Source organism: Hermetia illucens, chromosome 5, assembly GCF_905115235.1.
Source record: "Hermetia illucens chromosome 5, iHerIll2.2.curated.20191125, whole genome shotgun sequence".
NCBI lineage: Eukaryota > Metazoa > Arthropoda > Insecta > Diptera > Stratiomyidae > Hermetia > Hermetia illucens.
The window spans coordinates 97,685,206-97,712,079 of NC_051853.1; the positions used below are offsets into that span (position 1 = coordinate 97,685,206).

A 26,874-nucleotide genomic window follows, 5' to 3' on the forward strand; every position below is an offset into this window, starting at 1 on the left:
AAAACCTTTCGTACCTGAAGCGTCCAGCTTCCGGTTTCCCGACTTGTTTCATTTTTGTCTTGTCTAGTTACACCTGAGTGGTGGTTCAGGGGAGGATCGTCCCAATGAACTCGCTTTCATTAGATACATTGTTTATGTGTTTATGCACCAGTTCAAGTGCCAGGAGTGCGTGATCAAGGTCCAATTACACATCGTAAAATTCATGCTTCGTTTCAAATAGTTTTTATATCTAAACTTATTATCTATAATGATTCGAGGGATGTAATTGCTTTCAATAGCTCAATTATTTCTTTTTTGATCTTGGGATTACATTTTCCTACCAAAGTTGCCGGTATTCGACAGTTTATCTTTTCTAGTTTTAAGAAACGCTTTTTGTTTAAGCTTACTATCTTATACATATGCATGCATATATATGCAAATCTGTATGAACAAATTCGAAAAAAAGTGTACAGGAACTCTTTTGTTTCAACAAATACTGAACTCGATTTTATTGACGAGGTTCGAATCTATCGTAGATATTAAGTATTTGCGTAGATATGAGGTATTTGCGTCAGTTCAAAATAATTAAAGTCAGTCAAAAACAAGCGAATTGTTTTTTGGAGGAGAATCAGACTCTAAAATTCGTTTGAAAAGAATGCATCTGCCACCAGTTCCAAGTCAACCTGTTTAAATTAAAACTATAGACACTAATGAAAATTTCTGTAAAGTAATACAAGGGAAAGGCAATGTATTGTCATCTTGACAATTAAATTGCCGGTGGATAACTATAGGTGATGGCTGAGGGCGATTTTCATTATGGAATTGGAATGGTTTATAAAAGGTCATTTGGTATAAGTACAGAAACGTCAAGGGGTCGTTGTGGACTATAGAGAGTTGTGGAAAGATATATGTATACGGTAGGCAGCATTTCCCAAAACGGAACATAGCGCATCCACCAGTCCTACACACCATCGTTGCCGTTTCGAAGAAATGTGCTTCAGCTGTCTCCAGGTCTTCCCGTGGATCACACACTCCTCCTCTATTGTTCTGCACCATGTGTTTCTAGGGCGAACCCCAGCACAGGGAGAGTATTGGCAGGGAACAACACTACGAGAGCCGTGGTTATCAATGAAAAAGTGGGAGTTGCTACGCTGTCTTTCAATCACTTTAAAGTACCTGGCAAGGATTACATCTACCAGCGATGTTAAACAAATATACAAAGACACAGGGGGACTGCTAAGAAATATTTTTCAAGCAAGTCCTGCTGTAGACTACGCTCTGTCTCTTCAGAGAAGGTTAAGGTAGTCTTCATATTTTGTATTCAAACCCAAAAAACTTTACACATCCGCTTAGCTTTATTCTTGCTGAAATATTTGAAGAGATCGCACCCACTCAATGGGAAACAGAATCTTAACCAAAATGAAAAGCCCTTCTCTGGTTTTAAAAAAAAAAATAAGTGGGGGGCTTGAGGCTTCAGGTATAAAAGATTTTGTGTTTCCCAATGTGAGGAGCATAGCGTAGTTCTCCATTGGCTGATAGCATTGACCCGAGATATTTAAACCGCTCAGTTCTGAGCAAGTTACTGGTATTTGCCAGAACTGAGCGATTTAAATATCTCGAGTCAATGCTATCAGCCAATGGACAACTGCGTAATGAAATTTCTTCACGCATTAACGCATCCTGGATGAAGTGGCATTCCACAACTGGTTTTCTTTGTGATCGACGTATTAGCGCACGTCCCATCTAAAATTTGCCACAATGTCGTCCGTCTGCCGCTGTCTATAGTTCTGAGTGTTGGCCGATTATAAGAGACAATGAACGGCGTCTTGTGGTAATGGAGACCAAGATGTTGCATTGCACTGCTGGCATGTCACGTTTTGATCATGCCTGAAATGAGAATACCCGCGATCGATATGGGTTTGCACCGATCGTGGAGAAACTGCGAGAGAGGCATTTTCGATGGTGTGGTCACGTAATTCACGCTAATGAGAATTCACTTACCAATATTGGTCTGAACATCAAAGTCAATGGTAAGCAACCAAAAAGCCGGCCGAAACAACGGTGGCTTGATACGCTGGATGGGGATATAAAGGCCTCGCGATTATATCCTGATCAGGCATTTGATGAAATCAAATGACGAAACCGATCACGACGAGCCGGTCCCACTTGTGAACGGGACAAAGGCTGAAAAAAAAGGAAAAGATGTAAGGAGCGATGAATTCCCATCCCCCCCCCCCCCTTCCCATTCCCTCTGTTTTTGAGAAAGCGATTTAAATAAACCATTTGATGGAAAAACTGCACACGGAGAAGGATGAAGGCGAGTCTCCCGCGCCTAAAAACGGGACCAAATGTACCAACTGGTCCTCCAGTTTGGGGGTTGGGTAGGGCTGACAACCCTACACGGAAACCCGATGTTACGAAGCCACGAAAGGAGTCTCGGACAGGATGGATCTTACAACGACGAACCCGGCACCTGACAATCAGGTGAGAGTGAATACTGAAGCCATCCACAATACAGCCCTCCGCAACACCTATAAAAGGGAAATGGATGCCGCAATGACCGCAGTCGAAAGAGGTTCTGGAGATGAAGCATCAACAAATGATCTTCACAACCACCTGAAGAACGTTATCATTGATACGGCCACAAAGATACTTGACCCCAGCCCCAAAAAAAGTCAGAACGGCTGGTTTGACGATGAATGTAAGCTAGCAACGGAATGGAAGAATGCTGCATACCGAGTAATGTTGCATTCTCGAAGAACGCGGGCACGTGCAGAGACTTATCACGAACTCCGTCGAGTGGAGAAGCGACTTCACAGACGGAAAAAGGAAGCCTGAGAGAACCAACAAGTCTGTGAACTCGAAAAGTCCAGGGAGTAACCGCACCAGGCGCGCAAGTTTTACCAACAAGTCAGCAGAGGCAAATCTGATTTCCGACAGAATGGGCATATTGGATGGGTTGAGCATTTTGATAAGTTACTGAGCAACCAGAACATCGGCGAGTTGGAGGTTCCGCTAACTGAAGACAACGGACAAATACTGCCACCACCAAGTATAGAAGAAGCAGTCCGTGCAATTCATCGGCTTAAAAATCATAAGTCGCCAGGAGCCGATGGAATTACAGCCGAATTAATTAAATATGGAGGCGACCACTTACACCAAGTGGTTCATCAACTTGTGCTCAAGGTATGGGACAGCGAATCAATGCCTGTCGATTGGCAACGAGGCATTATCCGTCTCATACATAAAAAGGGAGATATCACACAGTGCAGCAATTATAGAAGTATTACGTTGCTGAGTACCATCTATAAGATATTCTCGGCTATCTTGCTAGGCCGGGGAGCCCCATACGCCCAGAACATTATTGGCCCATACCAAAGATGCTTCACTCCAGGCAAATTAGCAACAGATCAGATTTTCTCTCTGCGGCAACCGATGGAAAAACTCTTGGAATCTGGACAACAGTTGCACCATCTATTCATCGACTTTAAAGCCACCTATGATAGCATAGCCAGGGTAAAACTGTACACGGCCATGAAAGAATTCGGTATCCCGACGAAATTGATAAGACTGACTAGGCTGACCCTGATCAAAGTGCGAGGCCACATAAAAGCAGCAGGATCACTTTCAAGACCATTCGACATCAACATCTACAAGGGGATGCTTTATCATGCGTCCTCTTTAACCTGGCCCTCGAGAAAGTGATCCGTGATGCTGAGGTAAATGCAAAAGGTACGATCCTTTTCAAGTCCACCCAACTACCACCGAACTGCCTTCATCCAGATCGAGCAGGCGGCGATTAGCGCGAGATCTTGGGCTGCATATCAATGAAGGCAATACAAAGTATATGGTGGCAACGTCAGCATCGAAAACCAACCAACCAACAACATCAAACTGCACTGGTAAAACAGGAGGAATAAGGATAGGAGAATATAACTTTGAGACCGTTGATAATTTCTCCTATCTAGGCTCGAAAATCACAATCGATAACAGCTACGATGATGAAATCCGCGCACGGTTGTTGTCAGCCAACAGAGCCTATTTCAGCTTACAAAAACTGTTCCGCTCGAAACATCTCACCATAGGGTCAAAGCTCTTACTGTACAAGACAATGATCTTGCCAGTCCTCATGTATTCCTCGGAGACTTGGGTTCTTAGCAAGAAGAATTGCGAACTCTTGGCTGCGTTCGAGAGAAGAATTCTCCGAAGAATTTTTGGCCCCCTACATTAGGATGGACGATTCCGTAGCCTACATAACGACGAAATCTATGAGCGATACCATGACCGTCAGGTTGTGGATAAAATCCGGCTCAATATGTTACGGTGGGCGGGTCACTTAATCCGTATGGATGAGGATGATCCAACCCGGAAAGTCTATAAGGGCAATATCTGTGGTAGAAAAAGAAAACGAGGCAGACCCTGCCTAAGATGGAGCGATGGCGTAGGCCAGGACACCAGACAGCTTTTAGGGATATCGAATTGGTAGATGTCGGCGCAAAACCGGGATGTCTGGAGTTCCTTATTAAGGCTGGCCTAGACCGGATACCGGTTCTTGCGCCGTTGATGATAATTTGATGGAAACCCCTGTATTGATAATATTCAACCTCATACGCTTCACACTTCACACTACACATATGATTAGCGAATGCCAAGAAAGTAACCTATATCAAATATAAAAACAAGCTGAGGAGAATTAAATTCTTCTTGAATGGAATTTTAATATTTCACTTGAATGTCAATTATTCTCATTAATTATGACGTCAGCACCTTATTTGCATGGCTTTGGAAGCAGTTATTTCGCGCGAAAGTTTGAACTGCTATAACTTTGGCGTTAATGACCAGATGTCCATGAAATTTAGTACGTTTATACGAAATATTGTCCTCTATGCTGGTACCGAATTCGGAAGTCTTAAGATGAATCGAAGGAGAGTTTTTCAGTAAATTTCTAAAAGTTAGAAATATACTATTAGTAAGTTTATTTGAGCAGATATCGGCATATTCTGAGGCCTAGATTTCATTTAAGCGCAATACCCTGATTTTTTGCGGATTTTTAGTTTGGGTAGTTTCCGAAAATGAGTCCTGTCTCACTTTAAGTGCGTACATTTTGATTCCTTACTCACGCACTTTGGAATTCACGTCAAAACTAATGTCAGTTTCAGAGACCTTTCATTTGATACCCTACACGACTATATCCGATGAAAAAATTGTTTGAATCCCCCCTTTGCATGTATGGGGAACCCCCTTTAAACTCCATCTAAATTTATGCCACTCGCTGTATACGTAGGATTTCGTAGTTCCCATCCCTCCAACAAGTTTTGTTCGGATTGGTTTAGCCGTTTTGGAGAAAAGTGCGTGTGGCACACAGGCAGACATACAAACAGACAGACATCGAATCGATTCTAATAAGGATCTGTTCCACACAAAACCATAAAAAGAGGATGCTCGGAAGAGCGAATACGTAATGGGGATGTTCGTGAACACTGAGGGGCCTTTCACTACGCCACTCCAAATTGTGTGCTGTCGCCAAATAGTCGAAGATACTTGAATTAAGCGGATCTATGATAGACTAATGCAGAGATCGCTATGTAATGAAGTGGGTGTTGATCGCTAATAAACGCTAAAGCCAAGAAAATGTGCTATCGCCACAGTGGAGTACGTTAATCGGCTCACTGTTATGCGAACTGCAAAATCTCCTACCCTGCAGTTAAAGATCTCTCTCTCCTGCAGTTAAAGATCTCTCTGAGGTCCTCAAAGAATGGTTTACCTAATGTCCGTTTTCTAGCTCAATCTACAACTAAGCATTCGCAAACGAAGTGCCTGAGAGTTTCTTCCCCTTCTCCAAAACTTCAGCAATGTGAAATCTAGGGTATATCCAGTCTGGCGACATGGTCCCCTATAGGCCAGTGCCCTGTGCAGACTGGCATAATTTTGTATGCATGTGCACACTTCCCTTCACAAGAGTTCTCGTGATTGGGTTTTGTTATAGGCGGGCGAAATCCTCCTTAACTTCGCTCCGAATTGAGCCTTCGCCATCTGAGGTCCGTTGTGTTGAGTATTGCTAATTGGTTCCACCTTTGATAGTCGCCAGCGGGGCGTAGACTGTATCCGCTGAAGGATTGCCAAGAGCAGAGCCCCGCCTGAACACTTCGTCAGCCCGCTCATTCCCCTCTATATTCCTATGATCGAGAATCCAGAGGATAGCGACATTGAGTGTGCCGCCCAGACTATTCAGGGCATTTCTGCAATGCCCCACTAGCTTGGAAGTTTTCGCCGTTGCGTATTAGGACTTTATGCCGCTTGGTTGGCTATGCTTGGGGCTGGTACCATGTTCCAGCTATAGACAGGCTTCAAGTATAGCCAGTACTTCCACTTGAAAAACACTTGCGAAACCAGGGAGACTCTACGACTCGAATACACTGTGTGTATTTGAGAAAACTCCCGCACCAACTCCACAGACCATCTTTGATCCGTCGATTACGGATACTGTGTCATAGCCCTGTAACATGACGCCACTCTTACGTTCTGTCCCGGCTGGAAAGTCAACAGCAGAGTTCCTTGAGAAGTTCGGTTTGTGTGTGCCGTAGTGGGGAATACTCAGATTTTCCGAGGTACTTCGCCTAATCAGCGTTATATAATTTTTATTTCTTATGCCACCCTCTACTTCATCCCAAATTCAATGTCAATCTGTCTTCACTGAAAGAATTCGAAGATTGAAAGCTTCCATGACTGGACTTCCCTGCCCAGCATCAGGACTCACTTAATCTAACAGTACTACACGCTACAACGTATTTAATATGGAGGTCTAGGAGGAGGATGTGTTGGACTGCATTGAGAGCATCTACTGGGCAGGACAACAGAGTCCCGGTAACACCTGCACACACGGTTCTTTGAATCCTATTAAACTTGGTTCTATTATACTTTTCGCTGAAAACCTAGGATGGGATACACCACAGCTCATCCATCCAGAGAATTATTCTCGACGGGAGACCCCATTTTTTACACAGGCCTTCTTAACCCGCAGTTCCATGTTCAATCTCCAATTTAGCTTTGGATCCAGGATTATACCCAGATACTTTACATTGAAGAAGAGAACCAATCTTTGTTCATTCAGCCGCGGGAACTGAAATTCGGGTACCCTTGGCTTGGTAATGAATAGCATCAGTTCGGTTTTGGTTGTATGTATTTATACCGAGACCGCATCTTGCGTCCCACAGGCACACCTTTCTCTCTTTCTTTCACGATGTCCCTCATGATGAAAGGAAACATCCCTGACACCAATATCACCAAGTCGTCGGCATACGTCACCACTACGCTCCTCTCCAATATCCGATAAATTCCGTCCGTCACTATCAACCAGAACACCGGAGAGATAGCGCCACCCTGGGGCGTGCCTCTGTTCACAGCTCCGATCAAGTGGCTACCTCCCATATCTGAGTGGATTAAATTGGTTCTTAGCACCCCCAATCCAATGCTGATCAAGGCTTCCTTGATGTTATTGGTACTAACGTTGTTGAATGTTCCCTCCATATCCAGGAAGGCAGCTAGAGTGTACTGCTTGTACTTCAACACGAAAGAGGTGAGACTGATTGGTCGGAAGTCCTTCGCGGACTCATGACCGCGTCTGACCGCTTCTGGTATGAAAACCACTGGCGCGCGTCTCCAAGGCTGTAGAACGTATCCCAAAGAGATACAGCTCGGGTAAATTTCATCACGGCACAACCCTTTGTTGCTGCTTCTGTAGCATGACTGGCATTATGCCATCTGGCCCACGAGATTTATATGCAGAGAAACTGTTTAGAGCCAAGAACGACCGAGGCTGCATAGCCTCTCAGTGAGAATCTGACTCATAACCCTCCTCGTTGGCGGGGTAGTACGTCTGAAGCAGCGCCTAAAAGGTCTCACCAGAAGATTCCAAATGTTGAAGATCTCCCTGGTTAGCTTCCTGAGGCTGGACAGGTCTTCATTCCACCACGAAGTCAATGTTTTCTTGCTGTATTTAGCAGAGCACAAAACTTTAAAGGAAGTTTTGAATGTCTTTTCCAGAGCCTCGAATTTTGACTCCAGTTTGCCTGTCGTGCCAATTTTACCAAGTTGCTCACCGGTAAGTTTGTTCTTCATAACTTGACCAGACCTCAGTCAGACACTCTCCAGTACTCCACCCTAAGAATCACGTTGTCGGTTACAACATTCGAAACAAATTTCGAATGTTGTTAACCCCGCTGCGCCACAATATCAAGCACGTCCTCCAACCCGTCACAGTTCCCCGAACTAGGAGAATGGAAAGTTGATGTACCACCCGTACAACGTACCAATTGATTTGTATTAATAATAAAATCAAAGAATGACTCACTCCTTTCGTTTATTTCCGAGCTGCCCCAAAGCGTATGCCTTGCATTGGCATCGGCAGTCTATCAACAGGTTGGCCTTTTTTGTTGCTTGCAGTTCTTCTGGCGGAGTTGATCGGTGGTGAGCCATGTAAACCGAGAAAATATACACGTTCTCCTCTCCCACCTGCTCCAGTTTGGCCACGACTAGGTCGCTGGAACTTTAGTCCAAACAAAAACAAGCGTACAGACTCTTCCTCGCAAGGATACATATCTTAGGTATGTTCCGATTAGCGTGTATTATGCTGAGAAACAAATTATAATATTTGCTTTGGAGCCTTGCATTAGTGCGATGTCGATGTCTTCCTTTAGAAGGAAGGCCAACAGATTAGCTGAGGCACGCTTCGAGTGCTGCAGTCAATCCCCGTTGGACCCCCTCCTTCAACAGCTCGTTGGCGGCGTCGACTCAATCCAGGTCGTCGTCCGCTTTCACATTTGCATTCCTGACTCCAAGCCGCACTCAGTAGTCCACTTTTTCAGTACCTCCAGGCACTCTCCTCCCGGCACTATACGGAACAGAAAAGGTTGGCTGTTTGCTCCGGATTCGGCCTTCTAAATAACTAACCAGTCATCTATGTGACTCCTGGCGTTTCGAAGGCGCAGGGATTGGACGAGCTTGTCTTTATCCATGCGGGTCTTAAGCAACTAAAGAAGACGAGGCAGACCCTGCCTGAGATGGAGCGATGGCGTAAGTCAGGACGCCAGACAGCTTTTAGGGATATCGAATTGGTGGATCTCGGCTCAAAGCCGGGATGTGTGGAGTTGTTTATTATGGCAGGCATAGACCGGATACCGGTTGTTCCGCCGTTGATGATGATGATGATGATCTTTAGCCACTAGATGCAAACGGCAATTCTCCTGGGGATCTCGTCGTATCTTAGCGACGCAAGTTCGTAGGGAATTGGTCTTCGCATGCTGGAAGTAAAGATGGAACAGGTTTTCTCAGTTTATAAGCTATGTAGACGAACCACGATTTAGGCTTCATGTGTGTGAAGATATATGTTTCTATCATTAGGGCGACGTTCGCTTATGGATCAGTAGTGTGATGGATTAAGATGAAACAAAAGAGCTTTCACTGTAAACTAGCCTTACAGCAAAAAAACATATTCTGGGTATTACTGGTGCTATGAGCTCAACATCCGGCACAACTCTCAACGCATTCCTCAATTTCTAGCCGTTGGATATATATGTACGTATATTTAAAGCACTGAAATAAGAGCAGCTCATAGACTAATTCATTTAGATCTATGGGGAAACAACGGGCGTAAGAGGCACAGCGCATTGAAAGAACGGGATCCAGTTTTTGAAATGCCGTCTGATTCTCGAACCTACATTCATACATGTGTTTTAAAAAATGTGAACTTATCCTGAACGTGGAGCAAATTCGGGCTAACCTACTAAAGTGCGATGGTAATCGGTTAAATGGCAAGCGCATTGTAATCCGAAGCAAGTTAAGTATAAGGTCCCGTATTTCATTGGAGTTTAGGGGCTAGCGGCCTTTCTATTCACCCGCTATGGAGTCGCCCGTGGTATACTGCCTCTCCAGAAATGCGCCAGAGCTACAGCATACCTTAAGTTTCGTAAAGGGCTTTCCTTTTCTATGGTCAGGAAAAATATGTAACGAAGGTACGCCACTTCATGAGCTTCTACCTACCGATATTCAATACAGTTAGCTTTCTTTTTGTAAGACCAACCCTGCATTCCACAGTAACTTGTATTCTAAGGAACGGAAAAAAGCGGAATCTGCTTCGTAGTAACTTATGATTTTTGTGTATACCATGTATATACTACAGATATTGTCACTTCGTCGGTGCATTTTGTTAACTTAATTTATGTTGCTCGAAGATTGGTTTCGCAATAGTTCTCTAAATGATGATACCTCATTCTAGACCTTATGAATACGAATGTAGAAATCGTTTTTAAGGCTTTGTGTCAACCAAAACCTTATTAAAATCGATTAAGTTTGTGTCTTTCTGTCACAAGCACTTTTCTCCAACTTAGAGGATCATACCGTGTTTTAGCAGTTCAAACAACCCCAGCTCCATCCTTATCCAGTGGTATTAAGTTGGTATAAAAATTTATAGTAAAATGTTGAACAAATTCTGAATTTGAAATGGCAAAGTCTGAACTTCAAATGGGAAATTTTGAAATGCATTTGGAGAAACCTGAAATTAATTTGGAAAGTTCTGCAATTGGTTTGAAAATTTTGAATCGGACTTGTAACCAACAAACTTAAGGTTGTCAGTTTGACTGGTCATTGTAGTCTCCCTGTCTATATTGATGGGCAGAGCATAGAAAGCATTGATCATTTTATACATCTAGGAACCCCAGAATTGAGCGATTTAAGTGCACTGAATCAGTTCTATCAGCTAGGGGCAAACTACTTCACAGCGTTGCTTGTCAACGAATGTCTCAAATCTACAACAGTGCCCTTCGCCCTGTTGTCCTCTGTAATCATGATAACTCACTAGGTAAGAGTAGTTTGAACATGGAAGTCAGTTCATCTGAATCAAGCCGAAAACCTAGGGTTGAGGTGGGCGCTTTTGGATAATATTTTCAGTGGTTTGTTAATTGATGTGATATGTTTAAGCTCTTCGTTTGCGCTTGGCGCAGTTCTCTGACTCTAAAAGCCAATTTGCGATGTTTTGTGGAAACAAAAAGGTCATTCTTAGTTGAAACCTTGCTAATATTTTATAATATATCTCATCTCTCTCATCTCAATATATCTCAACTTTATTGCTTTTAATTGTCTTCTATAGCAAGTATAAAACGCTTACCAGGGAGTCATTACTTCAATGGGGTATCCTTAGCTGGTTTCCAAACACAATCTTTCCTGAAATAATATTTAAAACATGAACCATTGAATAATTGTTTATTTATAGTGCTGAATAATTGAATATTATCAAGTCGAAATTGTTAACTCCGCCATAGATCCTTCCAATCCCGTTTGAGGGAGATCTAAATGGTCATGTAATACCTTGGTGTCTCAGAAAGAAGGTGAGGCCAGTTCCACCCGGACTAATCGCATTTACTATTAAGAAGGGAAGTGGAAGCCCCACTCAGTTAGTGACCGCCTGTGAGCTGTTGATTTTCACTCAAAGTTTTCCATGCTTGTCGTAAAAAACGACTAAAAGTGATAGAGATCTATGGGTTAGCAAAATGTAATTCTCGAAATTTCTTATGTTCCGGAAGCCATCACGTCGTCATTGGACTGATCTTCGGCTACAACATTTTATTCTTGCCAACGTCTCTCTACGACGATATCGAGGCTCCTCAGAATACTTGATTTTTCCAACTTCATCAAGAGCTTCAGTGGTACAGCACGTACATTCTAAGATGCAGTCCCGCAAGAGGTAGTGGAACTGTGCTATTGTATTCTGACAAGCATGTCAAAAGTAAGTGTAAATTAAAGCTTACCCCATCCGCCAGAAGCACCCTTATATCTTGGGAACCAGTACAAGACAGAATATTAACTGTGAGGTTCCGGTCCAGAATGAGGAATATCTCAACAATAAAGTATTCCGCCTCAATTGGCCTCCAATGCCAGGAAAAAGCTGCTATGTGCTGCTTGTGAGCAACTTATGATGAACTGTGACAACAGTTTGCTCAGACATGTGATGGGTAAATACCGTCTTGAGGACCGTATCGATCGGTTGTACTGACCACCCTGCGCATCATTTTGGAGCAGTGTTCGCTCTTTAGATCTTCGCGTCACCTGTTTTTTACCGATTTCGCGAAGGCTTTTAACTACCATGCATTACGTAGGATTGTAGGTTCTGGAGAAACTAATTGCTGCAATCATGTTCTGCATAGGAGCAGAATTTGCGAGAAATTTGAAGTACTATAAGGTTACATCCTGCCATCGCTTTTTTTCCCACACAGATAGCGTTGCCATGTAATTAACATGTCTGCTGGTCCCAAGTCCAGGTAAAGGAGGAGAGTTTGAGGCAACGTACTCTGTACTATCCTCAATCAAACAAAAATTAAATGCTGAGATCAGGGAAAGAGATAAATAGAGTATAGTTGGAGTTATTCCACTATGCTAAATCCTATCTGATCTCTCTTGATGACAGGTCCCCCGACAGGCCGACCAAGAAAATGCATACAATGTCGTTACAAACATGAACATCGGATTGAGTCACAAGCCTCGGAGAAATGCTAGGGAGCCCACCACAGTCGACGCAGCAGGATGGGCCCCGGTTCTGGAAAGACCGAAGCGCCCTTCGGAAAAGGTGCATTGATATCTGCGCTCTACAAGAAACCCGATGGTCTGGTGTCAAAAGCTGCGACATTGAACGCGAACGCGGTAAAAATGGCTATAAACTTCTCTATTTTGGTAACCCACACACTCAATATGGTGTTGGCATTGCCATCTCAGAGGGTTTCCGTGATGCCATTAAAGAAGTCGAACGATTTGATGAAAGGCTGATGAAGCTCACCATTATATCAGCTGATCGCACTATTCACTTCTTCACCGCGTACGCACCACAGACAGGTCGACCTGATGCCAAGGAAGATGCCTTCTGGCAACTTCCCGATGAAAAGACTTGTCATGTGCCTGCTGACGACTATATTATCATTGCCAACGATCTTAATGGTTATGTGGGTGAAAAGGCAGACGGTAACAGGTGCCATGAAGGAAAGGGGTTCGGAGCGCGCAATGAGGGTGGGGAGCGTATAATCGATTTTGCGGACACCCATGACCTTGTACGTATGAATACATGGTTCCTATATTTTATAGTCGCCAACACTTTACCACTGTCACTGATTGCAAAGTCGTTCCCTATGAGACCATCGAACCTAAACATCGGCCGTTGATTGCCATCCTACAAATTAAGCGGCGCATTAAATGGTGGCGATTTGGTGAGAAGAAAGAAGAAACGATCTCACTCATACGATTGCCGACCAATACGAATGTGGAAGAATCATGGAACCAAATGAAAGACACGATCCACAAAGCGGCCTCTGCAACCCTCGGGGTCACCAAGCAGGGTAAGCGGTACATCAATCGAGATACTTGGCTTTGGAATAATGATGTTGAAATGAAAGTCCGTGAAAAGAAACGCCTCGACCACAAATCTCTCGACGATAAAACGCCTGCTAATTGGCAAATTTATAAGAACGCCAACCGGGAAGCAGAGAAAGCGATCGCTGTCACACGAGCGACAGGACACTCGGGATGGCGAGAGAGATCTGTACCGACTTGCTAAAAGCCGTAATGAACCTACACAGGATATCGAACACTTCTGTTGCGTTAATGACAAGAACGGTACTTTGCTTACCGTCGAGCCGCAACGGAGAGATGGCGAGAATACTTCGAACAGATTTCAACTGAAGAATTTATCAAAAACTGCGGAACTACTGACGCAATACACGCTGCGCGGTTACCCATAGAGAAACACCGTGAGAAGCATCGCCCTCTTAACATTGCATTTCTGGATCTAGAGAAAGCGTTTGACTGTGTACCATGCGAACTCATCTGGTATGCTTTACGACAACAGTTAGTGTTAGAAGAAGTCGTGCGCTGGGTTCAATTGCTCTGCCACGATCCGAAAAGTAAAGTTCGAAGTATGGCGGGTGTATCAAAACCGCTTCGTGTCTCTGTTGGTGTTCATCACGGAAGCGCCCTCTCACCACTCCTCTTTGTTCTTGTTATGGACACCGTCACAAGGGATATCCAACATCCAGCGCCCTACACACTGCTTTATGCAGATGATGTTTTCCTAGCATCTGATAGCAGAAATGATCTCGAGCAACTTGTCCAAAAATGAAATGATCGCCTCATACAACACGGTCTCTGCATTTTTGACGACCGATCCCAATGAAACAGGCACAATTACTGTCAACGGCAGTAATCTGTCCAGAACTGAGCGATTTAAATATCTCGGGTCAATGTTATCAGCCAATGAGAATCAAATTGCTTCACACATTAACGCAACCTGGATGAAGTGGCGTTCCACAACTGGTGTTCTTTGTGATCGACGTATCAACGAAGATCTTAAATCTAAAATTTATCGCAATGTCGTCCGTCCTATCGCTCTCTATGGTTCTGAGTGTTGGCCAACTATAAAGGACAATGAACGACGTCTTGCGGTAATGGAAACGAAGATGTTACGTTTGACTAGTGCGTCATACGTTTTGATCACATCCGAAATGAGGATATCCGCGATCGTTATGGGGTTGCTCTGATCGTGAAGAAGTTGCGGGAGAGGCGTTTTCGATGGTGTGGTCATGTAATTCGTGCTAACGAGAATTCACTTGCCAAGATTGGTCTGAACAGCGAAGTCGATGGTAAACGACCAAAAGGCAGGCCGACACAACGGTGGCTTGATACGCAGGATGGGGATTTAAAAGCCTCAAGATTGCACCCAGATCAGGCATTCGATAAAGCCAAATGGCGAAACCGATCACGACGAGCCGACCCCGCTTGTAAACGGGCAAAAGATTGAAAAAAAAGAAGATAGTGTTGCCCCTCATTTTGCCTTGTCCGGACGAAGCGGAATGGCCCATGACATTCTTTCTCGAATACTTCGACTGCAGTCATGGAACTTTGCCTATTCTGGTTTTGGAAAGCGAGGCAAACAGAAACACCAACAAAAGTAAGGTTCTTCATATTTACATTAATGGACACAACGTTGAAAGTGTCAATCAATTTGTCTATCTTGGTAGCGTTTTTTCTGCCGATGGTGGCAACTAGCCTAATGTCATGTGATGCATTAACAGCGTTAGATCTGTCTTCACTATTTTATGAAAAATCTGCAAATGAATACCATACTTCAACACCAAGTTGAAGTTGTTCCCGGCCAAGGTTTTCCCTGTGCTGTAACATAGGAGTAATGCAAGGAAAGCGACCACTGCTATTACTCATAGGTAAATGTCTCCGGCTGCTTCACACAACAGACAGACAAATGTCTGCGCATGTTTCAGACATCAGCCTGTGTTCGTATCAAACAAATGCCTACTTCGTGTAAATGACTGTTTCAGACAAACCTCTGAGTCAGACAAACATCTACGCTGGTGTCAGGCAAATGTCTGCGGACAAAATCTTTTTCTACATCGGACAAATATCTGTGTGAAATAAATGTCTGAGCCTGAGTAAGACATCAGACGGATATATGTCTGCCTGTCTTAGCATAACTGTCATGTCGGGTCGTTCCACTGGACGCGCTCCTTAAGTTAGAGTGGCAGGTCTATTGCTGGCTATACCATGCAATGCATTGCACTCTCCCGATCGAGATTATTAATTGATACTTTGGCTGAATTTTACTTGAACATAAGCGATCTCTAAAGATCTATACAAAATTGAAAAAGGACAGGTAACACAATGGCTCAAATTGTGCTCTTGGAACTAAATCTAATCAAACAGTGATCTTCCTGTTTATAGTTCAATAAACTGCATAGCATTTGAACAAAGAAGCTGGAATTCCACTTAAAAAGCAATATTTAGACATGTTAATGAAATCTCGATAACTACCCTATAAGCGCTCCTAATCCAAGATATATATATAATTCCACACCAATCAACACACGCATGTGTGATTTGGAATAGCCAAAGGAACAATTTAAAAAAATGCGCGGCACCCTTGAGCGTCGGCATTGTTCAAAAGAGTCCCAAAACCCTACGGCAGCCCATTCAATCGATACTATTTCATCAGTTCATCACAGTCCTGTTCCTCTTTCAATTATAAACCAGTCTAATTCCCAGCAATTCCCAAGTACCCCTATAACCATTCCGAAACCACTACTCAGTAGCCGCATTCATTTTCGTCCTTGCATTGTAATACACTTCGGTGCCCTCTGCCCAACGTCGTTACGTTTGTTATTTTATCCTGGCCATTTATATTTCCGTAGAGTCCTTTCATGAATTGTCTGAGGGAAGGAAATTGGGCAAGGCAGGAAAGGGATCTCCGAATGTACATTTAAATAAGTCAAGCGAATATAATTGAGAGGAATGTCTTTTGAGGACAGATTAGATGATATGTGATCGCTTTAGAATGTTTTTTGTTTGGAATTTTACGACAAGGGTTCATTACTCATTGCAAAGTTGGTTTTGATGAAATAGAGGATCATCTTGCAGGCGTACATATGCAAAAAAGTTAAGAAGGATTTAAACGTTCTTTCTTCCATTTGCTGCTTTGTATTTGAATTGGTTCAGTGGACTAGGGACTAATCTTTTGAATTCGAGGAGGAATTCTCAATCTGTGTTAATCCATTCTGTTCACTTTAGTCGTGAAAGGTAAAAAAAGAATTGGATAAGATTTTTAAATTTTTAAGATAAACTATTTTGCAAATTGCTATGTCGAGATAAACAGCTACATACTTCATTTTTGGATCCAAATTCAATTCAACAGCATCTGCCCTACCAGATCACTTCAATCTTGATTATTCACATAACGACAAATTTTCACCTTTTCCTATGAGTTTTCGGTCTAATTAATTTCACTTGTATGTCCTTTAGGATGATTGCTCTTCTTTGCACCGCAACCTAATTAAATTCAAAGATGATCGAAATCCCTGTTTGTACACCTCCATCACCGCGTTTTGAACTCAAATCGTTTGCTTTATTCATCCTCATTCCCCATTCTCTTTGACCTATGAGGCACTAACTAAACTCTCATTTAGAAGGAAAAATAAATGGTGAATGCGGGGTCTAATGGTTAACTCAATCGGTTTCGGGAATTTGTTTACTTGCATGTTTCGTTCAATACTTAAAATTATTATTAATCATTAACTTTGGCTTAGATGCTGCTCACTTCTGTATAATTTAGGTCGGGTCAATAGTAAACTTGTAACATCTCCTTGATTCGGATCTTCTGCGAAGATAAAATATAATTTTAAAAATCCTAACACTCCTTCACATTTCGCATCATTCTCCCCTTGACCCCTACCACTCTTTCAGTACTCCCAGCAACTGCTTTTTTACTACCGGGGAAGTGCTCGAAAGGCTCATCAGAAATAGACTCGCTAAAGCGATACGTGCTGTCTGAAACTTAGAGTAGGGAGATCCACGGTGGGTCTGCCATGCAAGTTGTGGATGCCGTTCATCGAGCGGAGGCACAGAAATACCTTTAATTTCGTAAGACAGAAAGACATTCTAGGCCGACTAAATTAGACAAATTTTTAGGTGCCGAGCTATCTCTTACGGGTATTGAAGGATTATCTGAGGAATCGCTCGCTGCTCTACGACACTAGATGGTCAGAGGAGAACGGAGGTCTCGCTGAGGGTAGTGCAGGGATCCATCCTAGGATTGGACCTCTGAAACAATTCTTGTGATAGCCTGTTTAGAGTCGCACCTGGTCGGTTATGTAGGTGATATCGCGGCGCTTGTTGCTGGACACACTGTCGAACAAAGCGGACGGGCATATTAATGCGACAGGTCAGCGGGTGGATGACCCCTCATGGTTTCAACTTTGCACTGGAGGAAACCGAAGTAGTTATCCTGATTGAAAAGAGAATCCCTGTGTCCTATATCGATCGGCGAGTTGATAATCGTGTCAAAACCAATGGTTAAGTACCTTGGACTCACTCTTGACTAAAATATGAACTTTACGAGCAAATAAAAGCAGCAGTGGACAAGGCTGCAGTTGGAATTTCGGCAGCTAGGTAATGACAGACATTGGTCCTACGTCTAGCGGGCAACATCTCCTGATGAGTTCAAAGCAGTCTGTTTTACTCCACGGCGCAGAGGTATGAGCTGACGTTCTTCACAAGGAAGTATATCATAAGCACCTTGTGCAAGTGCAGAGACGGGAGCTATGCTGGTGGCGTCCACCACAATGTATGATCGCGGGAGTGATCCCTGTTGCCATATACAAGCGCAAGGTAAAAGAGCCAAAGGAAGAATGGCAAAGTACATAAAATAAGTGGCAACTTTCTTGGCAAAATCAGACTAGAAGCAAATGGACAGCCCGGTTTATTGACAACTTGAGTGCATGGGTGAGTCGGAAGCATGGCATGGTGTGATTCGCTGATTTTATGTTTTGCAATGGGATTGTGAATGACGCCCATCCTACTTTTTTTCTCGTGCAAAATGGGTGAGATTCTTCAACAGCTTTATTTAAACACAGGGCGCCTCTGTACAAACAACATTTTCGGGGAGATGAGGAACGTTGACAGGTGGAGCCATGTTGCGCATTACATTCGGGCTCTTCTCGTTGAAAAGAAGGTAGAGCTAAACCGGCGAAGGGGCCGGATGATAGAGGGTTCTTTGAGCTAACAATTTTCTTCTTTTTCACCCCTCCCGCTGGTGGGAGGAATTTCCTGAATTAAAGGCTTCCTAAGGCGGGAGAAACGATTTCAGACTAGCTTTCTGACAACGAGGAATTGTTCAATTGGTGCTGCTGCGAGAGTTCAACAAACCCCCCCCCCCCTTCAAAACCACAAAGAAGCTACTTTTCGACTTCAAGTCGTCTTTTCGTTTATTTGGTTCAACTCAATGATTTATATCTCTCCTTCCAAAAACGAGACTTAACTCTACCACAATGAGGTACACAGGAGATTGATATATGAATCAATTACTAAAATGTCATATTTGATGCTTTCCTCATCATATACATATCTGGAAACAAACGACATTAGATAGTTTTTGAGAAGCCAACCATATCTTCTAAAAACTTTGTTGCTATAATCCCTTGAATCTATCCTCATTTTCACCACCATTTTTGGGAGGATAGGTAAAGCTCTTGCAACTTAATGCATATTCATCATTAGACAACTAAATTGGAACCGTTTGGCATATTATTCCGGGGCAGCTCTCCCTTTCCCGTAGAAACTAAGTAAGGAATTAATCAATATTATCATATTTTCGGTCACGGACCTAAATCTAAGTTAACCGATGAGCCAAGCAGCTTACCAGCCTCTCGATTGGCTTTTTCAAAACATTTATCAATTATGAACAAGGGGATGAACAAGGTCAACTATGAAGGAAAAAAATCGAAAATGGCTGTGAACGTCCGTCCATATCCCGTTGATGCGCCCTTGCAAGCCTCTGTGCTAGCTAGGTATAGGAATGTGGGGCCTGTCTCTCACGCCATCACCAATGTTAATCAATTTCACCTGTCATTTAACCCGTTGCGTGCGACTGCATCGCAGCATAAAACTCAAAACAGCAATATCGCGACAAACTAAAACCGACACGGAATGAAAGCAGCAAATGGAAGGGACCACGACGAATCGGATCTTCAATCAATATTTCCTCTACCTCAGAGTTTCTCTGGCATCCTTAGGCCATATAGATGGAAAATGCCTCTTTATTTAGTATGAACTTCGTAAACTACTATTTTAGTTATACAACTAATGTATGTAATTAAGGTTATATGCAGGTCTAAGATCTTAAATGCTTTGGTATAACTATGTTTGGCCAATTTTTGATAATAACAATTCCACGTTGTGTCTTTACGTATGGTAACCAAAGGGAATTACACCTTTGGTGATAATTATACGATAAATAATTTAAACAATGGCAAGAGCAAAAACTGCCAATCGAATGGATTTGCGTACTCACGGGTACATTAATCCCAACATGACCCGCTGAATGGAAGGTCCCCGAGTTAATTGACTGCGACTTAAATGGAAAAAAGTCGGGAAACCGGAAGCTGGACGCTTCAGGTACGAAAGGTTTTGTGTATTTCTTAGTACGTAGCACGTAATATATGCATATATTATGTGAGAGTATCCACTTTTGGGTGATATTGACATTGATAGTCTTCAATATTCAAAGAAGCAACTACTTTGACGTAGTATAACTTTGTTAGTAATAGTGCGATTTCCACCAAACTTGGTATGATCATGCCCTACACTACAGCCTACTACACTACAGCTTACATCACTGCACTCACTTCGTGCTGCTATGATAAATTTAAGGGGGTTTCCAGCCAATTACAACAAATTATAGTAATATACTATTATTGACTTTATTTGAACAGATATCGGTATGGAAGGTATTTCGGAGCCAAGGCACCATATAGTGGCAGCCTTCTGATTTTTTTTCAGATTTTTCGGTTGGGTAGTTTCTGAGAATGGCCCACTTAAAGAAATGATCAATTTCAACCCCCCGCACTCCCTACCTTTCCAACATATGTCAAAACTAAGACCGGCTTAGAAAAGTACTAATCGAGACATTTAATTTGATACCCCACATGACTATATTTGATGAAAAAAAATTTTACACCCTCCTTTTGCATGTATCACCCTAAGTGTGAGCATTCACAGTTCCCACCTTTCTACCAAATTTGGTGTCAATCGCTGTAACCGTCTCCGAGAAAAATGCGTGTGACGGACAGATAGACCGATGGACAGACAGACAGACGGTAAACCGATTTTAATAAGATTTTGTGTTTACACAAAACCTTAAAAACAAAATTCCCAATCCACTCTGGTTTAATGGCGGGTACCACCCTCAGAGCGTTCCTTTACGTAGTCAATAATTCCGAGAATAGTACATATGGCTATCTTATTTTTTCCACATAAAATACTCGACGGGTGGACTTTAGCCAGTTGGCAAATAGTATTGGTTCGACAGAAATTATCATGCTGCAGTTCGGCAATGTTGCTAAAAAGGCCAATCGGGCTCTCGAACTTTGTTCTCCCATGACGTTAATTGTATACTGCATTCTATACAAATTTTCGTTATTAACTTTCTTAATCCAGGATTCATCACTTTGGTTTTTATTCCTAACCACTAACAAAATAGTTCGATCTGTTCAATTTCATTTACATTCTTAGTACGCAGGCGATGCTTCAAGCAATTTAGTTCATCCATCGACTGCGTCACTCTAATCAGATAGCAAAGACTCCCCGAAATAAAACACGGTCATTACCACTAGTTAGAAATTTCTTCCTTTCCCAAAAAAAAAATTTCTTCCCGATCGATCGCTAAAGGCAAAAGGCAAATATCAGAGGTACTTTCCTCGAACAATACCCCGAAATTTTCATTCTATCGACAACAATAACAATTCAAGGCGCAGTATGCTTTCAGCTGTTTCGAAGCAATAACAAAATATTATATATAAATATTTCGAACTTGCCTATAACGATCCACTAGGTCAAATGCGTTGGGTGGATGGATCATTTCTGATTATTTAAAAATTTATATATTACTAGCCCAATCCAGCAGACGTTCTTCTTTCTGTCTGTGTGTATTCGCAAAAACTGCGGGTTTTCTTCTGGTACTGGAAGAAGTGAAGCAGCCTGGGGATACGCCTCTGATTCCGATATTCTGATTTTCTCGCTGCTAAGAAGCTTCCTCGCATATAACTCGGCAATTTCCACCACAACGAGCTTTTGGCCCAGGAAGTTCGCGGAGGTGATGTTTACCTCCAGACATTCACGCCTGATGTTTTTCTACTTGGTTTTTTTTTCTGTTGGGCAGTCAAGGCCTCGGATTTTCCAAGAGCACGTGGGTTTTGGGTTAGAAACTAAAGTTTTCTCTCCCAATAGCCCCTTGACTACTTCACAGAACGTAACTTTATCTATTGTCCTCGAGCCTAATTCGAGTTGGACTCCACCACCCTTCGTTTTGGAAATAGAAGACCCTTACGCTCCGCTATCTTCAGCTTGATCCTACAACGGATTTCGCCGAAGACTACCGCAAAGGTTCTTCTTCTCCCCATTTTTTCTTTTGGTCCTCCATCCTTCGTGTGCGCCTTAATGTAAAGTACAGGGTTTTCTGATGACGTGACATTTTGTTGTCTCTTGTCCCTCCTCGCCTTCTTCTCTTGAACCCTGGAGAGTACCCGAGTGAAGTCTCCTTCAGATATCCCTTCTTCCTTTCATTTTCTTCCCAGTTCGCTCCGCAACGGGCAATCTGCGATACGATTGGCATTTGCGGCTGTTCCTACTTTTCGCACATCTTCTGTTACTCTCGATGTTCGTCTGTAGTATGGAATTCTATTCAGGGAGTTTCTTCAGCTCCATCAGCCCGCTTTTCACGCCTTTGCAGACCGTATCCTTTTCAAAACTAACGCGCATTTCCTGCTAAGCCTTTCCTCTTCGACTTTCGCAAGAATAGTCGACTGCGCTCCCACTCGGAGTCAGTTTCAGCAGTTTCCACTGTGCGTCTTTTAGCAACAACAACACTACGCCGTACTGCCTGGGTGGACGTCCTCATCCCAGGTGCCGCATCACTTTCCGTCTTCTTCTCTGTTTGCGCATCCCGATGTCTCGTCGACTGCGTCCTTCGCTGGACGGCGAGCGGCGCAATTTCGTGCTGGGAACAAAGGCAGCCAACTCGTTTTCCGGGTACATCCGATGAAAATAATTTTTATATCCTTTTTTCCATGTAGGGGTGGGGGAGTCCACTTTAAACTATACGTAAATTTAGGTCACTCAGAGTATGCATGAGATTTCATAGTTCCCAAATATCCACCAAATATCGTTTGGATCGATGTATCCGATGTAAACCGATTTTAATAAGGCTTTGCTTACACTAGGCCTTAGAAATATTATAGTATACGATTGGCAAATGATCATGGCATATTCGGAATCAGTAAGCCAAAACGTAATACAATTCAACAAAAATTATTGATATAATGAATATGACAATCTTTCTATTTCTCCTATTTATTCCCTTACGCGATCAAAGGGTAATATAGGTCCCAGGGCGAAACGTGGATTGGAACCGACGATGGGGCATAAAACCTGGGAAATGCCTATTGAACCAGCAGCTCTACTACCCTATCTCCACCTCCACGTGGTGATCGCTAGGAGTTCTTTCTTTATGAAAAACTGCAGACGGAGAAGGATGAAGGCGATTCTCCCGCGCCTAAAAACGGGACAAAATGTACCAACTGGTCCTCGAGGTTGGGGGTTGGGTAGGGCTGACAACTCTACACGGAAAACCGATGTTACGAAGCCACAAAAGGAGCATCGGACTGAACGGGTTACACAACGACGAACCCGGCGACGACAAAGGAATAACGATTTGCGCATTTTCTCATGGAACGTGCGCTCCCTTTACAGAGCTGAAGCTGATGAGCAGCCAGCCGATACCCTGTCCCAATATAGAGCTGATGTTAGCGAGCGTTACAGGAGATGCGTTGGACAGGGACCGGTTTCCTGGAGAAGAGCCAATACACCATATATTATAGCGGTCATCCAGTAAACCATGTGCTCGGAGTAGGTTTCTTAGTCAGCCAAAAAATGAAACCTGCTGTTATCGGCTTTGAAAACATAAGCGAACGGCTATGCGCTCTGCGCTTGCGAGGCAAGTTTAGAAATATAAGCCTCATTAACGTTCACGCCCCTACAGAGGGGCGTGCAGAGTCGGAAAAGGATAGATACCTTCTACGAGGCAGTTGAGCGGACCCTCGAAGATTGTCCCAAGTATGATATCAAAATCATTTTCAACAGTCAAGTAGGCGATACGTTGGCTCCTATAGCTTACATAGGGATACTAATGATAACGAATTGCGCATTATCCAGTTAGCAGTATCACACGAAATAGTTGTTGGAAGTCCCTGGTTTGCGCGGAAAGCGGTCCACAAATAGACGTGGGCCTCTCCAGACGGGACCACTTTCAACCAAATTGACCACGTGCTGATTGAACGCCGCCACCTCTCAACTTTGATGAATGTCAGAACATATAGGGGGGCCAATATAGACTCGGATCACTATCTCGTTGGCATGGTGCTCCGAGCTCGAATTACGATACCACCTACAATCCCCTCTGACAATCAGGTGAGAGTGAATACTGAAGCCAACCACAACACAGCCCTCCGCAACACCTATAAGAGGGAAATGGATGCCGCAATAACCGCAGTACAGGGAGCAACCGCACCAGGCGCGGAAGTTTTACCAACAAGTTAGTAGGATGAAGCCTTATACATCACGATGCTCATCCTGCCGAGACAAAGACGGAAATCTGATTTCCGACAGAATGGACATATTCGAGCGCTGGGTTGAGTACTTTGATGAGCTACTGAACAACCAGAACATCGACTACAACAACAGTTGGAGTTGGAGCTCCCCCCAGCTGAAGACGACGGACAAATACTGCCACCACCAAGTATAGCAGAAACAGTCCGTGCAATTTATCGGCATAAAAATCATAAGTCACCAGGAGCCGATGGAATTACAGCCGAATTGGTTAAATATGGAGGCGACCAGTTACACCAAGCGGATCATCAACTTGTGCTCAAGGTGTGGGACAGCGAATGCCTGACGATTAGCAACGAGGCATTATCTGTCTCATACATAAAAAAGGAAATATCACACAATGCAACAATTATAGAGGTATCACGTTGCTGAGTATCATCTATAAGATATTCTCCACTATCTTGCTAGGCCGGATAGCCTCATACGCCCAGAACATCATTGGCCCATACCAAAGAGGCTTCACTCCAGGCAAATCAGCAACAGATCAGATTTTCTCTCTTCGGCCAGCGATGGAAAAACTGTTGGAATATGGACAACAGTTGCACCATCTATTCATCGACTTTAAAGCCGCCTATGATAGCATAGCCAGAGTAAAACTGTACACGGCCATGAGAGAATTCAGTATCCCGACGAAACTGATAAGACTGACTAGGCTGACCCTGACCAATGTGCGAGGCCAGATAAAAGCAGCAGGATCACTCTCAAAACCATTCGAAATCAACAACGGTCTACGCCAAGGGGATGCCTTATCATGCGTCCTCTTTAACCTGGCCCTCGAGAAAGTGATCCGTGATGCTGAGGTAAATGCAAGAGGTATGGTCCTCTTCAAATCCACCCAACTACTGGCCTATGCTGACGATATCGACATCATGGAAAGAGCCACCCGAGACGTACAAACTGCCTTCATCCAGATCGAGCATGCGAAATCTTGGGCTGCACATCAATGAAGGCAAGAGAAAATAAATGTTGGCAACGTCAGCACCGAAAACCAACCAAACAACAACATCGAACCGCACTGGTCAAACGGGAAGAATAAGAATAGGAGAATACAACTTGGAGACCGTTGATAATTTCTCCTATCTAGGGTCGAAAATCACAACCGATAACAGCTGGGATGATGAAATCCGCGCACGGTTGTTGCCAGCCAACAGAGTCTATTTCAGCTTACAAAAACTGTTCCGCTCGAAACGTCTCACATAGGGTCAAAGCTCTTACTGTACAAGACAATGATCTTGCCAGTCCTCATGTATTCCTCGGAGGCTTGGGTTCTTAGCAAGAAAAATTGCGAACTCATGGCCGCGTTCGAGAGAAGAATCCTCCGAAGAATTTTTGGTTCCCTACATGAGAATGGACGATTCCGTAGCCTACATAACGACGAAATCTATGAGCGATACTATGACCGTCCGGTTGTGGATAAAATCCGGCTCAATAGATTACATTGGGCGGGTCACTTAATCCGTAAGGATGATGAAGGTCAGGACGCCAGACAGCTTTTAGGGATATCGAATTGGTGGACCTCGGCGCAAAACCGGGATGTCTGGAGTTCCTTATTAAGGCAGGCCTAAACCGGATACCGGTTATTGCGTCGTTGATGATGATGATGATTCCCTTACGCAGAATAGGTCATCACACAGTCTCAGTTTTCAATGAGACTATGCTTCAGTTTCATTATCATCACATTTAACGCTGTGCAAGTGATAAGCCTACAGAAGCGGGCAGGACGAATACGAATACAAATATTCAAGATGAAAGGAGATAAGAGGCTGGGGCTTTGGACACCATCTCGACCCCCTCACTCGGCAAGAAGGAATTTAGTATCTACAAAAAAGTAAACTGACCATTTTGCTCATTTTTAACCCACCTCCCCTATTATTCGCAAATGGCACAGTTCATCAGTGCGTTCAATTCGATAGGCACACGGATTTCCTGCTGAGGCTCTGAATGCTTCGAAACAATTATGTATCTTCGCATACCATTTACAGACCTATTCGGGCTTCACTCCATTTTAGTTTTGGCCTCCTCTACCCAGAGGCCTACTTCGTTTCGAGCCCTGGCACAATCCAAGTAGAGAATGTTCCTTCATCTACGAACAGATAAAATGCCACAAGACCTCTTATTCATGCCACGGATAGAGCAGACAAAGTGCCAGGCATCATACAGAAAGTTTCCCTAATACACTCGCATCACTAATGATAGGGTCAGAACAATCCGTCTTTGATTCTCACCTCAGCGTGTAGCATCATGCCCACCGCCGCCGTCGTTATGGTTCTTGCATTGCAGCACTAATTTCACAGCTTCGCGGGAGCTCCACAAGAAGATCTTCACACCGGGCACCGTATTAAGAAAACCGTTTCGTTCTGGAAACGTAAGAGAAAAAGGGAACACAGCCGAGGAATCCAGGCGACTGACATAAAGACTGAAATTATGACCAGGCTCTTCAATCCATGTCTAATTCGAAAATGGAGAAAAAAGTCTTGATTTTTATGCTACACTATCGTAAATGTGGATTTGCTTGGAACATGTTTAGGCGCAACATGTGTACGGCTGTTTCGCTCGACAATCGATTAGGTACGGTCCCTTCAGTGTTCAGGGAAGACAGGCAAGAAGATCCGGAGAAGGTAGTCATCATTATTAAAA

The 26,874-nt window shown here is 43.5% G+C and overlaps 1 long non-coding RNA gene across 1 annotated transcript in view; it reads right to left on the reverse strand.

Moving 5' to 3' along the window:
- Positions 1-11,140: 11,140 nt before the first annotated feature.
- LOC119657662 overlaps positions 11,141-26,874 on the reverse strand; it is a 40,365-nt gene continuing 24,631 nt past the window's right edge. The window contains exon 4 of the long non-coding RNA XR_005250156.1: positions 11,141-11,196. This is a non-coding gene — a long non-coding RNA (uncharacterized LOC119657662). The remainder of the gene's footprint in view (positions 11,197-26,874) is intronic.